Source organism: Bidens hawaiensis, unplaced genomic scaffold, assembly GCF_021521415.1.
Source record: "Bidens hawaiensis isolate Kalapana, Puna unplaced genomic scaffold, B.hawaiensis_p1.1 tig00022516_1, whole genome shotgun sequence".
Taxonomy (NCBI): Eukaryota; Viridiplantae; Streptophyta; class Magnoliopsida; order Asterales; family Asteraceae; genus Bidens; species Bidens hawaiensis.
This window is the reverse complement of record NW_027493508.1, coordinates 394,507-411,795: the sequence shown is the minus strand read 5'-3', so window position 1 is coordinate 411,795 and position 17,289 is coordinate 394,507. Positions and strand designations below refer to the sequence as shown.

Sequence of the window (17,289 nt, the reverse complement as noted above, 5' to 3'; positions counted from 1 at the left end):
CACGTTGGCCATAACCCCCATAACCATTATTAGGACCAGCAACGCCTTGCATAGAAGGCTGACCCCTAACCGACATCCCCTGGCTACCCACCTTGTGGCCCGAGGGTTATCGTCTCATCACCCATGGGTCTCAATGGAACCGACAAAGTCCTATTCTCAAATGCGTCAAATCTTGAATCTTGGTTAACAAAACCGCGATTCTGCTGTTGGGGTAATACACGATAACCGCCACCCATTTGAGGGTTTGAAGGTAAAACACCTTGTGACCCTCTTTGACCAAAGTCCATGGGCTGACCTCCCCTCCTGAGTGACGGGTTAAGAGTTAGGCCCACGGGCCAGTCTGCTAGATTGGGCCTGGCGTTCTTGATGAGCATCCCGATGAACCTCTTCAATCTTTTTTTGGGCCTTCCACCTTCCTTCTTTGCTGCCACTTATTCTTTCTAAGGTCAATCGAGTCTTTTAACATGAATCGCACTCGTGAAGAAAGTGTCATATTATTTGATAACTTAAACATCATGTCAAAATATGCATCCATGTGCTCTTTCGCTTTCATGTGATCAATCATCTCCCCAATTGTACTCATCAGTTTGCACAAGGCCTCGATGTTTTCCTCATCAGGAGTTAGTGTTTCTGATTAAAACCTAACAATTTCTTTATGCACTCATGCATGATTCTTGTCGGTCAACATTCTCTTCTTGTATAACTCACCAATAAGCCTAATATTACCCAACATACGTCTTCGGGCCTTGACCCGTTTCTGTAGGTTCCCTGGATGGATCTGCACAGGATATCTCAATCTACACAGGTGCGGAATCCCTGCGTAGGTCGTTACGAGTGTAGAACACGAATCAAACAAACACACGATACGAATAAACAAACACGTTATATTATAACCGAACACGTGATATAATCACTGAATACACGTCTCTCGACTCACACACGTCTGTATACGATAACTTGAACAACTCGATGAACAACTCGATTAACCTCTAAACAAACCGTAACCTAGGAATATATATACACGACAACTTCGCCTGGCATGTTCAGCGAAGTTGTCCATAACTTCGCTTTGACTAACAAGTTCGCCTAAACAGCGAACTTGTCAGTAACTTCGCTTAAACATATAAAACATAATTAATCATTACAGACTCAATTACAGACACTAGACTATGAACTACTGACATTTATGCACCAACAGACTCCCCCTTGGCAGTAGCTTCATGTCTTGATCTTTAAGCACGTGTCTTGTAATCCTCAATCTCTTGATCTTCATGCATGTACTCCTTCTCTCAAGCATACTGTGACTACTCGCTGATATTTCCTCGCTTCGTCTTTCCAAGCAGGAATATAAAATATCTTCTTTTTATTTAACACCTGCAGATCAGCTTTCGATAAATTAACAAGATGCATCGGATCATACACTCTTAGCACTTCTTGTTCATCTTCGTCTTCCATCACGGCTTCAGCAGTCTGGCAATCCACATACCACCATTTAAGATTCTTCAACACATCTTGAGGCATAGTCTTCATTGGAACCTCTTTCATGCATCGAATCGGTTTGTACTTCATCACCATCCATGGCTTGCCATCTGCTCTCATTCCTCTTTCCTTATCTTCCACTAGCTTTCCTTTCTGTGGCTTAATAACTCAAACTCTTTTCTTTAATACTTTCTTTCCACACGATTTTCCCAATAACTCTCGCCATGTTGTCGTCGCTTCTATTAATCAACCCCAATCTAGCCAAATCCTTCACCTCACATTCAGGCAATGTATTGAGAGACCTCAACGTCCTCTTAAAGTATTGGATCCCATCATATCTTTTCACCACGAACACTTTTAGCTGTTCATCATATAACCAACAGATAATGCCTTTCTTTGACTCAGCGTACCCTTTAATATTATAACTTTTCTTGAACATTGTAGGTACCACTGGCTTCTTCGTTTTGATAAACCAATGAGCATAGCCTTCCTTCCATCTAGGCTGCTCCTCCCATTCTGTATCATCAACTACTGTATCTTCACATACATTCGACTTTTCAACTTCAGGGATCTCGTGTTCAACATTCTCATCAACTATCTCACCCTCTTCAACATCATCTTCTATCACTATCTGTGCACCAATCTTCTCAATTTCTTCTAATGGCAGCACATCATCATCACACACATCATCAACATCGAACATATCATCATCCAACTCCTTCAAGGCATCGATCACATCATCTCCCATCTCCTCGTCATCTACCATCACCACCTCATCACCACCAGAACTGCCAGCTGCACCTGCAGACCCCCCCTGAGCTGTGGAAGTCCCAAGAGCTTGAGTAGTTCTTGGCAACTCACCACCTGCACCTTTTGATGCATTGGGATCATCGTCTCTGTCATTCTTCTTCTTTGTCCTGAGCTCGTCGCCTTTACAGCTCGTCTCCCCCTGAGATGCCAAGAACTCCTTCATAGCATCTATAATTTTTCCATGTTCAACCAGGAGGGACGACTGCAGCTGATTCTCTGCCACTAGGCTCTGAATAGCCTGGGTCTGGATAAGATTGATCCTAGATTGCTCTGCCACGACCCGTTCCAGTGCAGCTATTCTCTCCGAGTCTGATAGGGTTGCATCAAAATCGAACCTCATGTGAGATATGTCTTGAGTATACTGAGGAGGGATTTCAAATGTAACCGGGACATCAGAAGCAGGCGTAACCGCAGGTGGTATCATACCTGATAACCCTGCAGTTGCAACGACTGTCGACTCAACAAATTGTGCAACCACCTCTGAAGGAGTAAGAGTTGGAGGCGGCAACGATACAATATCTGGAGTCGTCAGCTGGAGTGTGATGGATGGGAGGCCAACAGATGATGTTGTAGCCACCACGGGTACATCCGTGGCGCTTGTAAACGGAAGTGAAGAAGGAATAAGAGTCATACCGGACAAGGCGGGTGGAGCAAAACGTACTATCCTTGAAGTCTCTCCAGCTCCTGAACCCATACCTGCACCTGTCCTGTCCCTTCTTGAACGTCTGATCAACTTATGAATGTCTTCTTCTTCTTCTGACTCACTGTCGTCATCTGTCCTCTTTCTCTTCCCATACGTCCTCTCTTGAGTCACCATCATACGTCTTGCCTCATCCATTACCTCATCAAAATCTGAGTCAGCCACCGTTGTGGCTGCCCTAGTAACATGCACAGTCGAGGCACGTTCAACTGGGACCTGGACGTTCTCCTCTGGATCCACCCGATCCATATCAAAGAATCCTTGACCACCAAATTCTGCATCAAGGTCCACTTCCTCCTCCGGTGACACAACAGGAGCAGCAGGTATAGCTTGAGGTGCTCCTGCCTGTTGTGGTGCCGGGTCCCTAAACTCATCCCCACGAGCAGGCACATACTCCGGGTTGATTAAGTACCCAAAGAGTGGAGTATGCCTAGGACGCAGTTCAGGCTTGCTTCTGGCACTCGAAGTTCTACATTGAGCAAAGATACGCTTGTTCACACTCTCCACGTATCTGATAGGGCGGCGCTGAGGTAGATTTGGAGCCACATGGTTCAAGATCATCTGGATGAATCTTGGATACATAATGAACCTCTCACGCGCCACTGCCCGTCTTTGTCTATCGATCTCATAGAAGACCATCTGACTGAAGCTATAACGTTTGTTATAAGTCAAAGCAGTCATCGCCGACTGCATGGTCGCACCCATCCCGTCAGTACCCGCCTTCCTCCCTGACATGCAGACAATCATTACGTGCATGAGGAAGCGCCACTGATCGAGTAGGAAACCCTTCCTTCTTTGTGTATCGCCCAACGGGCCCGAATAGCCCATTCGTAAAAACGCTCCATCTCGGAAAGGAGCCACAAAGTCCGTCGGGTCATCCCTGGCCTCATTACCGAAACGTAAAGTCGCCCGGATTTGTTCAGAAGAGAACTGAACTTCTTGATTGTTGACGGTTGCTCGCATAACCAGGGGCTCAACGCGGCAATCGTATTCCACCGTCTGCCAAAAATCCTCAATATTGGGTAAGGATATCGGCAGAGTAGTTGTGATCGCGTGGAATATCCGCGAGCGAAGGAGGAAAGTGATGATTTCGCGGTAATCCTCCACACCACTCGCATCTGGGTCTAACGTAATATACATATTATGACCCGGGAAGAACTGCCTTTGATTATCTCCTCCATCATCGCCACCAGCACCTCCAGCACCAGCAACAGCAGCCATATCTGCAACAAACGAACCAAGTTAGATAAACGTTAAGGCATAACACAAGTTCGCTTGTTACCATGAGCGAAGTTGTGATAAAATCTGTATAGGCGAAGTTAAAGTTGGGGCGAAGTTAGGAACAACTTCGCTTCATCTTTAAGTTCGTCTAATAACTCATAAGTAAAAAGGTCCAGGCGAAGTTAATGATAACTTCGCCTCACCACAACATCGCTTCAGGCGAAGTTAAACCTCAGGCGAAGTTACGGATAACTTCGCCTAAACTGTAACTTCGCCGAATCTGAATCGGCAACACTTAAGGTTGTTGAACGACGTGTAGATGATGATTTCGGAGATCGAGGACTCCGAAATACACGATTTTATGAAGGTTTATACGTTCAAGTGGTTTACTATCACGTAAAAACAAGTTTGAAAATCGGGTTTTTAGGTTTCAAAAAATCGAGGTCACGAAACGGGTCGTATCGTCCTGTGATAATCATTAATGACAATGATTATACGAATATGGAACTCTACACACCTTTAATCGACAATGAGATCGAGAAAGAAACACAGAAAGATTGATGAAATATGATCGATAAGTTCGCCGGAATATCCGAGGATAAGTTCGCTGTTTTTGAAAATTATGAACTGTTTGACCTAAGTATTCTTTATATAGGGGCGGAGTTACTCAGGCGAAGTTGTGGATAACTTCGCCTGCCCCAGGCGAAGTTAATCACAAGTTCGCCGATTTTACAAAATAAACCCCTATAGTTTGAACATTTTGCAATTAAGTTTTAAAAACTTCCCTTTAAGAATTAAATGACACGATCAAGTCCAAGTAACCAGTTATAAAATCATAAACTACCTAAGTACGAAAAACTTTTAAAAATTAAAGTACAAGGGATCAAATTTCAGTCTCGACAGGGACTACCATGTTTTAGAAAAGATCCGAACAGGAATCATACTAACTACGTGATTGTCACATAGATCCGTGTTTAGCTGTATTATGACATAAAGAAACAGGTTGTAGGCAGGTAAATAACTTAAGATGGTTTTCATCGTTTCTGTGATACGAGTTAGGTTCAATTATGCCTCAAAATTTAAGTGGGCAACAACTCAGAGATTATGATGCCTCCTATCTATTCTCAAAGCGTATTTGGCTTTCCCCAAGTCACCCCGAATTGACCTCAACCCATAGTGTCTGATTAAGTTTGTAAGTACTCTTCATCTGCTTCCCGTTCTCTTTCTTACTCCATGATTGAGAAGTCTTGACATTGTTAGCTCTAGAATGTTTCAATAACTCATAAGGGTTTTTTTTTTTTTTTTTTTTTTTTTTTTTTTTTTGAATAAACATTTTCATAGACTTCAGAGTAGTAAACAACTGCAAGTCCCGAATCTGGATCACTGCAGTTTCTTCACACACTATCTTTACGGGAATCAGAACACTTACGGGCTCGTGTATGACTGGGTAATCGCTTTTCTGCCTATCATTCGGAAAGATATATATGAAGACATACAAAACTCTTAAGGAGTTTCCACGTAAAATCGAGTAGATTTAGTTTGTATCACATCTACTTTTACGCACCATAAAAAGCTACCATGACATACAATGACTGTTCTAAAGCCTTTTAAGCCTAATAACTTCACTAGTTAAGCACACAGAATCAGTATATGTATCATTTTCCAAGGTTGGATCAATTTTCTGTTAAACATAGCAAACGAACTTCTTACGAAGTAGTAGACTTGAAAAATAATTTCATTTCCCTAAAAAAGAAAATTTTAACTTCTATCGCCCCGACCAAATCAAAGTCTTCAGGTCAACGGCTATCCCGAAGATCCAATGGATCAGCTGGACCGACCACATACTAGTATGTGTCCTTCTAACTAAGTATGATCGACTAATTTTAAGCGAAAGAATGAAAACTCATCATAAACCGCCCCGGTTACTTTCAGTCGTCTGGTTAATGGCAATCCTCATATTCTACAGGTAGAAATGAGGACCAAACATATCCAAAGATATGTCCATCAAACTGAGGTAACCGACATAGTTTTAAGCGATAGTGACGTTTTTTTTTTTTTTTTTTTTTAAACAAAACATAAAAAGCATGGTTACTCGGGATTGATCATCCCGTTCAGCTCAATAAGGTTTTGAAACTTGATTTGTCAAACGCTTTAGTATATAAATCAGCGAAATTATCAAGCGTATCCACCTTTTCAAGCACAATCAGTTTCTTCTCAGCACAATCCCGTATAAAATGATGACGTATGTCAATATGTTTAGTTTTACTGTGCTTCACGGGATTGTTAGTTACTGAGATAGCAGCTGTGTTATCAATGCAAATAGGAGTAAGTGAGAAATTCAGACCATAGTCGCGCAACTGTTGTTGAATCCAAAGAACCTGGGAGCAGCAGTTGGATACTGCCATGTATTCTGCTTCACAGGTTGAAATTGCGACTGAAGTCTGCTTCTTGCATTGCCACGACACCAATCTGCCACCAAGAAACTGACATCCACCAGTTGTAGATTTCCGACTCTGATTGCACCCTCCATAATCAGAATCTGTGTAAGCTACCAACTCCAAGTCTCCTCCTTTTGCGTACCACAACCCCAGCTTAGGTTTGCCTTTGAGATACCGCAAGATCCTCTTCACACCCTTCATGTGAGATTCCTTTGGGTTTGCCTGAAAGCGTGCACAAAGACAAACAGCAAACATTATATCAGGCCTAGAAGCAGTTAAGTACATTAAAGAACCTATAATAGCCCGATATTGGGTTGGGTCCACGTCTGCATCGTTGTCTGAATCATCACCCAATTTGTGATTGACGCAGATTGGAGTGTCATATGGAGTGCTGTCCTCCATCTTGAAACGTTTGAGCACATCATGGACATACTTGGTCTGATGAATGAACATCCCATCCTTCTTCTGATCAACCTGCAATCCTAAAAAGAAAGTAAATTCACCCATAGCACTCATTTCAAACCTTTTCTTCATGACGGCCTCAAACTCCTGACACATGGAGACTTTTGATGCAGCAAAGATAATGTCATCCACGTAGACTTGCACCAGCAGGAAGTCGCTTCCTTCTCTCTTGAAGAACAACGTGCTATCTATCTTCCCTCTTTCAAACCCATTTTCAAGCAAGTAATCTGATAAAGTTGAGTACCAGGCACGAGGTGCCTGATGTAGTCCATACAACGCCTTGCTTAACATGTACACGTGGTCTGGAAAGTCTGGGTCAGGAAAACCCGGAGGTTGCTCAACATACACAACCTCGACTTTACCATTTAAGAACGCACTCTTCACGTCTAACTGAAATACCTTCATCTTCTTATAAGCAGCAAATGCCAAAAACAATCTAATGGCTTCCAATCTTGCCACATGAGCGAACACTTCATTATAATCAATCCCCTCTTGTTGATTAAAACCTTTAACGACTAGTCTCGCCTTGTTTCTTATAATAATCCCTTTCTCATCTCTCTTGCACTTAAAAACCCATTTTATTACGCTGCATATGTGGGCCAGGAGACTGCATTGGTCCAGACAGAATGCCACTGACCAGTTGGCTGACCACGTGGGGTCCTCAACACACCATGGTTCCCTCTTACCGGGTAGCCCATGTTGGGGTCCCATCCAGGACCCATGGGTCCTCCCGACCCTTTATTCCATTTGTTATCAAGACCTACATTACTCGGCCGCCGGTCGAGTCGTGACCCCGCCCCTGACCTATCACCACCACCTCTACCCGGGCTCGGGTATGGCTCACGAGCCATATTGCCACCTGTTGCTACCAACACTTCGCTTATATCATTTGTAATCTCGAAACCTTCCGGAAGATCAGTACATTGGTCAGAGAATTTCAGAAGGAAGTCTCTGGAATACTTTTTAGTCATTCCATCATTGTCATCCTCACTGTGATGTTTCTGCTTCAAACCCGCTCCAATTTTGGGAGTAGAAATGTCTGCAGCATCCTCCCAATCTTCTGGCTCAGTTTTGGTGGGTCCCTGTGACAAAACAGTGTCTTTTTCAGAAGTAGCATTAACAGATGCGCTCTGGTTTTCAACAGTTTCAGTAGCAGATAAAGTTTCTGTTTTTTCTTCGGGGCGCTTATAAGCATTATAAAGGTCAGAAGTTGTCCCGCGCGCATCAGCATTTTTCAAGATTTCTTTTATTTTATTTTTCTTTTTAGCTGTGGTAGTAGCCTTGACCTTACTACTAGATGTTGAAGGATAAACCGAGCCTGCAGACTCTACTTCTGAAGTCAAAGATGAGGTCTCTGAAGCAGAAACCGAAACAGGTTCGTTATTAATGACTTGTTCAGCTTCAGACTTGCTTAATTGATCATCTTTCTTATCATCAATATCTGAAGTGGAAATGGATCCAACAATATTATTTACAGTTGCATTCGGGATCGTGCTATCTTGATTTTGGTCAACAGATTCTTTGACTAGTTCTTTGGAACCCAGATCAGATTCTTCAACTTTAGGGTTAAAGTCAGCGTCTTTTTCGTTATTATCATATTTAGAAGATGACAAGTCAGAAACATGTGAAGGCTCTTCAACTTTGTCGCTAGTTTCTGACACATCCTTGTTGATTTCCGAGGAAACAGTCAACAACTTTGACTTTTCTTGAACTCCACCATCTTTTGAAACAGAGGTTGTTTGCTCATCAATCTGTGAATACCAAATAGTGCATAATCTAAGTCAAAGATTGTGAACTAATCATGCGACTAAAAGAAACACTGTAAGTATAAATGCATACCTTGTCTGTCGTAATATTAGAGTGGGCCTTTTCTGAAGGCTGCTTATTAACAATTGTATTTTTTTCAACTTCAGCCTCAATAGCAGCTGAAGTATTGGTCAATTTCTCAGATTGTGGTAAAGAGCTAGCAATCGTCTCTGAATCTTTATGAGGTTGACCTTCTTCGCCTGTTCTTTGACCTTTTTGCGTCGAGTCAACAACCTTTTCGGTATGTGAACTAATTGTCGGTTGTTTTACTGTCACCTGTTTAGAAGCCTGTGGATAACATGGTCACAACAAACACCCCCTTAGTGTGACTGGACCTTAAATACATACATATACATGGGGGTGGGATCAAGAGAGAACCCCTCTTAAAGAGAGAACTAGAGAACTAATACAGAAAGATTTTTAACTTCTTTAATATTTTTTTTTAATAAAACTTCTTTCATTATATAGAAACATAGATATTACATCAACATAGCAGGTAGGCGGGCAACAAGCTGCGCCGCCACCCCTTTCTGAATTGCAAACCCTAACCTGCTAAAGACATACCCCTGCCCCTTTGGAGTCGACACATTGCTATGCACAACCCGTTGAACCCTGGTTAGGAAACGGATAGCTTCCGGTGCCAAGGAGCCAAAGGTATCAAAAGCCAGAGGGACAAAAACATGTTGGTTCTCTTCGCAGGCTTTAGCATGTTTCTCCACCTTCTTCTTTAAAAAAATATTTAAAACTTTTTTCTTTCATCTTTCTTATATGTCGATTCCAAAAAAAAACAAATAAAAATAAAATACAAAAGCCGATGTAGTGCATATATATGCAATAACGTTGTAGTGCATATATGCAATAGTGCGTATTGCATATGTGCAATAGTGTTGTATTGCATATGCGATACAACACTACTGCATATATGCAATACACACTATTGCACATAGGCAATACACACTACTGCATATATGCACTACATCGACCTTTTTATATTTTTATTTGTTTTTTTGGGTGAAGAGTAACAACATATAAGAAGGATGAAAGAAAAAAAATAAAAAATATTTCTTTATTAGTTCTCTAGTTTTCTCTTAAGAATGGGTTCTCTCTTAATCCTGCCCCATATACACGTATATACATATACATAAATACACATGCATATATATATATATATAATTATGTGTACACACATACACATATATGCACACATACATATAGGAGAGGGTTTTGAGCAAAAAACACGGCTTTTTTGCGAGAATATACATACATATATACACATGTATATAGGGGAGAGTTCTAAGCAAAACACAGTTTGTTGCAATAATACGCAAAGTAAAATAAGTCACTCATTTTTCAATTTTAAAATATAAAACATTGGCTGAGATACAATGCTATACTTACAAAATATAATACACACACACACATAAACAAATTTCATTTATATATAGAATCTACACGTGTAGGAAAACGATTAAAATAAAAAAGAAAAACATATTAGCAAATCAGTTTGATGGTATTTTATGTACATAACATACACAAATGTATTTAAAAAGTACAATACTTTAACCATTGATAAAAATATTAAGCAATTCAGGTTTGTTCTTATCGCAATAATTAAGTGTTTTGTAATGAAACTGGCCTGCATATATATAAAGAAGCTAACCTGATTATAAAACCTTGGTGGCTGAGAACCAGTCAAAGGGTTAGAACCAGGCGGTTGAGGAAAAAGGGGACCGGCATTATAAGAATTAGGATAATAGTTCATGGGATGACCAGCAGGGGGGAACCCCTGAGACTGAAGCATGTGCGGCCTTGGACCTGAAGACCCATCGGTCCGTTTACCAAGCTGCAGCTCCTCGTTAGTGTCTGGGTGAGTAATCTTGACAGCCCTTCGCGCACCACCAAAGTTAATGTTACCCATGTGCTGTTGTGGAAACTGTGGTCCTAACCCCATCCCCATCCCCATCCCCATCCCCATCCCCATCCCCCCCATGTTCCCGAGCTGAGGACCCGAGAAAGTCAAACCTTGACTTTGATGCATCATTCCTTGATGGTGTTGAATACCCGGGACAAATACATGTGGCGGCACTTGTGGCGGTGGGTTACCGACCGGTAAATGCATGGGAAGTGGGACGGTATTGGCGGCCATGTTTTGGGGTTGTAGTGGCGGATTTGGGCTGCCAAATGGAAGGTGCATTTGAGGTTGGTGAAATGGCATTTTCATGGTGGGCATAGACGGCATAGGAGGACCGGTGGGTTTTTGGGCATGGGCTGGAATGGGCCCGGGATGTGTGGGAAGCATGTCTTTTTTCTCTTTTGAAATGGGACGGGGCTCAACGGGCTGATCAACAGGCCCTGGATCTTTCCTTGGTATATGTTGGTTTGGAATAGGTGGATTTTTGTTTAACGAATCAATACGGGCCTGCAACATAATAATAACATTTACACAATGTAATAACGAGTAACAAGTTCCTTAATTATGACTCATTTGAGTTATGTTTTATCTCAAACAGGTCCAACAAAAAAATAGGTGAAAAGCGAAACAGGGTCAATCGGGTTGGAAGTAGCCCAAAGTCTGCATAAAACCTCATAACTTGCTTGTATTCAAAGATTTTGATCACTATAGTAGTAATAGACTAATAGTACTTTTACTTAATACTTAACGCATTAGTTATTTATAAAAGTTTTAAATTGAACGAATATGATGACATGGGCAATACAAAAAGTTATCTTTTGCAGTTGTTGTTTGCTTTTTATGCTTGCAAAAATTTTTAAAAAAGCACAAAGCTTCTAAAAGAATACCCTTTTCCCAATGTTTCTAAATATGCCATCCTGTTCTTAGTTTAGTCCACATTAGGTTACTCTTTTTCATGAAAGCAAACTCTCTTTCTAGAAGTAATTTTATTATTTTAGTTTTGCTGCTATTTATAATGAGATGATGATACAGTTTATTATGTTAAATTAAAACAAAATCTTTGTTTTCTCTTAAATACTGAATACAAAATTAATTAAACTCTTTGGAAAAAAATGTACAGTTTTATCAAAGCCGCTGTAACTTTTAGAAATAGATGGAGAAAGTAAAATCGTTAAATTAGCAAGTTGAGCTAAAAGCAATGACACTACGCAGTACAAATAAAAATCATTTTTTTCAAAAAATGTTGTTTCTCAATCTTCATAAATATAACAATTATTCTTAAATTTACTCCCAATCACACTAAAGTATAAAGCTCACTACACTTCATTTCAATATTCACCTTTACCAATCTTAAATGTAAAGAAAGATCTTTTAATATGCTTTGTTATAAGTAAAGCAAATCCATTAACAAAAAGGGTATCTTTTTGTTAAAACAAAAAGTTAAGTACTTCTTTAACAAACATGTGTGAGCAAATAACAACCAAAACATACCTAGGCCCGTTTCTGCTCATCCAAATTTGGTGGAGCGGAGCTCGTACGAGCAGGCACCTACAAAAACATGATGCTTATATAAAGGTCATAAATCATGATTGGAAAAGTGTTCTTGACTTCTTGAGTTCTTTCTAGATAGAAACAAATACATACCTGCATTCCATTGATAACACCGGGACTAATTGACCCAAACTGAAGAGGAAACGCCTTAGACGCATCAGCTGGACCTAATCACAAACAAAAGCATATCATCAAACAACTTTTAACTTAATTCAATATTCAAACTTAATTTTAAATTCTAAAAGAAAAAAAACTTGGTACCCTTAGCAGGAGTAGAAGGACCCGTGGTTCCAGCTCCGAGAGGAACCGCGTTACTTTGTGGAGCCTTCGGCAGGCCCGGTGTGCTTTTCTGGACCGTTGCATCAACCGGCTTTGCATTAGCACCAGCAGACGCTGCATCAAGTGTTCTTACAATAATTATACAAAAAAATAAAAACTATACAAATTTTTCAATCGAAGTTTTATATAATTTACTATAAAACGATTACAATAAAGTGGCAGGCAAACGGGCAACAAGCTGCGCCGCAACCCCCTTTTGAACAGCAAAGCCAATCCTGCTAAAAACGAAGCTTTGGGACCTAGAAGCTGAAGAGGTTCCGTGTGCAAATTGTGTTGAAAATTCAAAATGCAAGCATGGAACATACCTCTTCCTGGCAGTTGAACATGAGCGCCATTTTGCGGGCCTCTATTTGACGATCCCGAACTAGGGTTACCGGTTACCTTAGCCTGTGGTCCTTGTGCATTACTAACCACTTTCTTGAAGCTATCAAATTAACCCAAATCAAAACAAACCCTAATTGGCTAATTCACAAAGAAAAAACAACAAACCCTAAAAATTTGTTATACCTTTTACCGCCAGCGCCAGCGCCACCCGAAAAGTTCCTCGGCGAGCCGGGGTTACCAGATCGAGGGGATCTTCTGTAGTGTGGCGGTTCATTTTTATCACCTCTTGATTGATTGACGGACATAAATCCAATTCCACACGAAAAACACAATCTTTATACGACCCTAATGAATACCCACAAAATATAATAATCAGATCTCCAATCAAATGAGCTAAGAACACAATTAGGAGCAAATGAATGATACCCAGATGAAAAAGATTTGATTTTGATTATTATTATTACTTACCAGAAAGAAGAGTGATGAAGATGAAGGGTAAATTAGGGTTTAGTGAATGTAATTGGGAAGCATGATGATGATGGGAATAAGAGATTGTGAAAAAGATAGGTTTTTTAGGCGAATGGGTCGGTAAAACATCGAAGAACACTTCGTTGGTTGTACTATTTGATTAGATTAGATTAGATTAGTTAGTGATGATGTGTTTGTGAGTGAGTTTCCATTTTGAGACACTAGTAATCTTATGTGTTAAGGATTGGTTTTTAACTTTTTAAGGTAACTTAGTTTGCAATATACATATATAAATAGTTTGAATTAATTTATCTAGGTATCTTATTAATTATATAGATTTTTTTTTTATCTTTTATAAATGATTTATATTATTTGCTTTTTTTTAGGGGATTATAGTTTTTACGGCTATAAGTCTTCATCCTATATCCCTATGACCTTGAAGATTTCATTCTTAGAGTGCTTCGGGGCTACATCTTACAGTAGTATATGTGGTATAGATTATGGTTATATTTTTTTTGCTTTAGTTTATCTTCGTTATACGATTCATAACTTTGACTTTAGCTACAAATGTTGGTTGGATACTCGTCTATGCCTGATTAATACAAGAGGGTGGTTGTATAGTCTCACACGAAAATGCTTATAACATTTTAATCATTAATGGGAATGTAACAACATGAAAAGATTTATTGAAAATCTTGGTATTAGATGTGCTTTCCCTAAAAGCATAAACATCTTATGTGGACCAAACTAACACCTATTAAGGGTGTTCACGGTTCCGTTCGAAACCGTGGAACGGCCCAAACCGATTATTGGTTTGGTTTCACGGTAGGGTTTTTCCATTAACTATCGATCGGTCGGTTTAAAAAATCTCAAACCGTAGCGACGGTTTGGTTTATTGTTTATGCCGAAAACTGGCCGTATGAAACCAGACTGGACCTGACCGCAAGATTTATTTATATTTTTAAAAATATTCCATATTAGATATATTCAATTTTTATTAGAGCCATATGTGACTATAATACATATTTGGATTTTAATTTGTATGCATGCAAACTTTTACTGTATGTTCAAGTGTTTTAACTTCTCCAAACTATTTTGTATGTATGTACATAAAGTATGCAGGCATATATATTTGATAATCAACAGAGGTACAATTATATCTATTACATATAGAGGTATAGTTAAGCCGTTGGTTTTTATGATAAATTCAATTCATTATTGAAGCCCAAACCGTGAAACCAAACCGCAACCAGACCGTTAATAATTGTTCGATTTGGTTTGGTTTTAATTTTCAACAGTTTGGTTTTTGTTTTAATAAAAAACCGTTACAAACGGTTTGGTTCACGGTTTCACCTAAAAACCGTGAAAACCGTTCCGTGAACACCCCTAACACCTATGCAGAGCCGGAGGATCTATTTCTCTATGTTAAATCCGTGTAAATGATGTATTCACCATCACCACAGTCTACAAGAAACTTCCCATTTCGGTTGTGCTTTAAGCTCTGTAAAATATAAACTATGAATCAGGCAGACGGATATAATTGAAATCGAGATTTAACTAATAAAAACATTACATATTGATGTCATTGATTAAAAGGAGCTACTCCTGCAAATTCGTGGTTCCTAATAAGGAATACATGCTTCACAAACAGCTAATTTTATAAAACATGAGACCCAATAGTATTTGTAGTGTACATTTCACCACATGCCCATGTTCCCGAGTATAAAGATGCTTAGCTATTTTTCATAAACATATAAATGAACAAAGTAGATTTAAAAATTAATACTTGTTGTAAAATAAGCCTAATATCTAAAGAGCATGAGAAAGAAATGTAGGAAGAAAGATGGACATTTCATTAATAATGTATAGCATACAATAATATACAATGGAATGTATATAGGGAGGGAAACTTGGAGAATAAGATAAATCTATATTAGGCGTTGATAACCATAATAATACTTTATTTTTAACACTCCAAATTGGTTATAAGGTTATAAACTTAATATGCTTAGAGATGTTGCCTCATTAACAACCTTGCTAGAAAAACCTGGTGGGACAAAACCATAGCTAAGGGAAAACGAGTGCAGCGTGTATTGTCTCCCCCTGATTTATATATCAATTAAAATGGTAAATATCGATCTTCTGTGAAAGTTGCCCAAAACTTTTGTAGTCAATCATTTACGTCTTCGTCCCTCGACATGCGAATCTTTAGGTTGAACAATGTTACATGATCTTCATGTGAAAACTATTATTGCATTATCTCGTAACATATGCCACTGTATTGATAACCCTATTGTTTTTTCTGCATCGACAAGACTAGCCAACTTGTTTTGGCGAGTTTATAAAATATAAGCACATATCTTTCATACCTTAAATATATATTTAACCCATTCTGATGTCTCCTAGCTGGACACATGCTGATAAATGTAAAAAAAATATATAAAATTCATGTATAGTTGACAAGACATATTAATGCCCATATGCATTTAATTATGGTACTTTCAAACCAATAATGTTTAAATTTGTGATAGTAAATGAAATAAAGTGCATTGTTGGACATCCTTTTAACGTACCTAAATGATGAAATTTGTTTAGAGTAAAATGTCTCAACATCTTCTAGATGTACTTTTATGAATTGGTAAACATATAATTACATATACACTCGAACTGCAGGTCGAGTGTAACAATCTGGATTTTTCCATTTATCGTTGTGTTAGCCGTTACCCAACCCGTTTCTATGATTGGGTATTTTTATCAATAATACATCGCATTTATCGAGTTATTATAATATTATTATTATTATTATTATTTATCATATATATTTAATTTATCAAAATAACTTTCAAATATATACAATTTACACCCTAAAACTTTAGTTTAACCTCATATGTATCCTCACCTAAAGTTCAAGGACCTCATTGCAAATATGGTTAATCTTTATATTATAACCCGTTTACCCAAACCCATTAACCCAAACCGTAGACCCGTTTTTGAACCAAACCAGCGATCCAGATTAATTTCTTGTAGCTTAATCTTTGTCGTATTCTTAGAATTGATCATAGCAAATCGTGTATATGCCTATTATAACATACACCGATGTTTTAGTTAAAGAAAACCGATCATATGATACGGCTTTACAAAAATACCAAACCGTCTATACCTATTTGGTGTTATACCATTTAGAAAGCATAATATTACAATTAAACTCGTCTGCACGCTGATATATACATCGCGAATCAAACTCCCAGTCTCCTATAGTTAATTACATTGTAACAGCCAGCTGATATCCATTCTAGTTCACGTTCCTCCCGGCCCTATCTTGATCAAATTAACCTTCAATTAATCACTGTTGTAAGTAATTAATATATGATTTTGTTTCATTGTTAATCCAGTAACATTAACCCTATGGTTAATCGGCCAAACATTAAATGATTTGGCCAATTGAATTGCTAGGGTTCTTAAGTCTGATTTGGGATAACTGATCTGTGTTTATAAATTATTGTTTATGTTTAATATTTGAGCTAGTCACTAGCCCAGTTTGCTGGTGCAATATGGTTAAGACGTTGGTTGGCTATACATATATATATATATATGTATATACATACATATATATATATATATATATATGTATATGTATACATATATAGTTTTAACAAAAGTACAAAAAAATGACAAACTAACGAGCCGACTATGTTAAAACATTAATTAATTATCGTTTTTATATTAATTATATTGTAATTTATTGATTTAGTATAATTAAAATACTAATAAAACTAGTA

At 38.7% G+C, this 17,289-nt stretch overlaps 1 pseudogene across 1 annotated transcript; it reads right to left on the bottom strand.

Annotated features, from left to right (window-relative positions):
• Window positions 1-15: 15 nt before the first annotated feature.
• On the bottom strand, window positions 16-13,053 carry LOC143565743 (eukaryotic translation initiation factor 4G-like; annotated as a pseudogene). The gene is made up of 8 exons (XR_013141123.1): window positions 13,043-13,053; window positions 12,641-12,786; window positions 12,473-12,546; window positions 12,320-12,376; window positions 10,577-11,335; window positions 8,950-9,204; window positions 7,696-8,861; window positions 16-630 (listed from the first exon to the last, which is right to left on the bottom strand). The product of XR_013141123.1 is annotated as a eukaryotic translation initiation factor 4G-like (transcript).
• Between the last annotated feature and the right edge of the window lie 4,236 nt (window positions 13,054-17,289).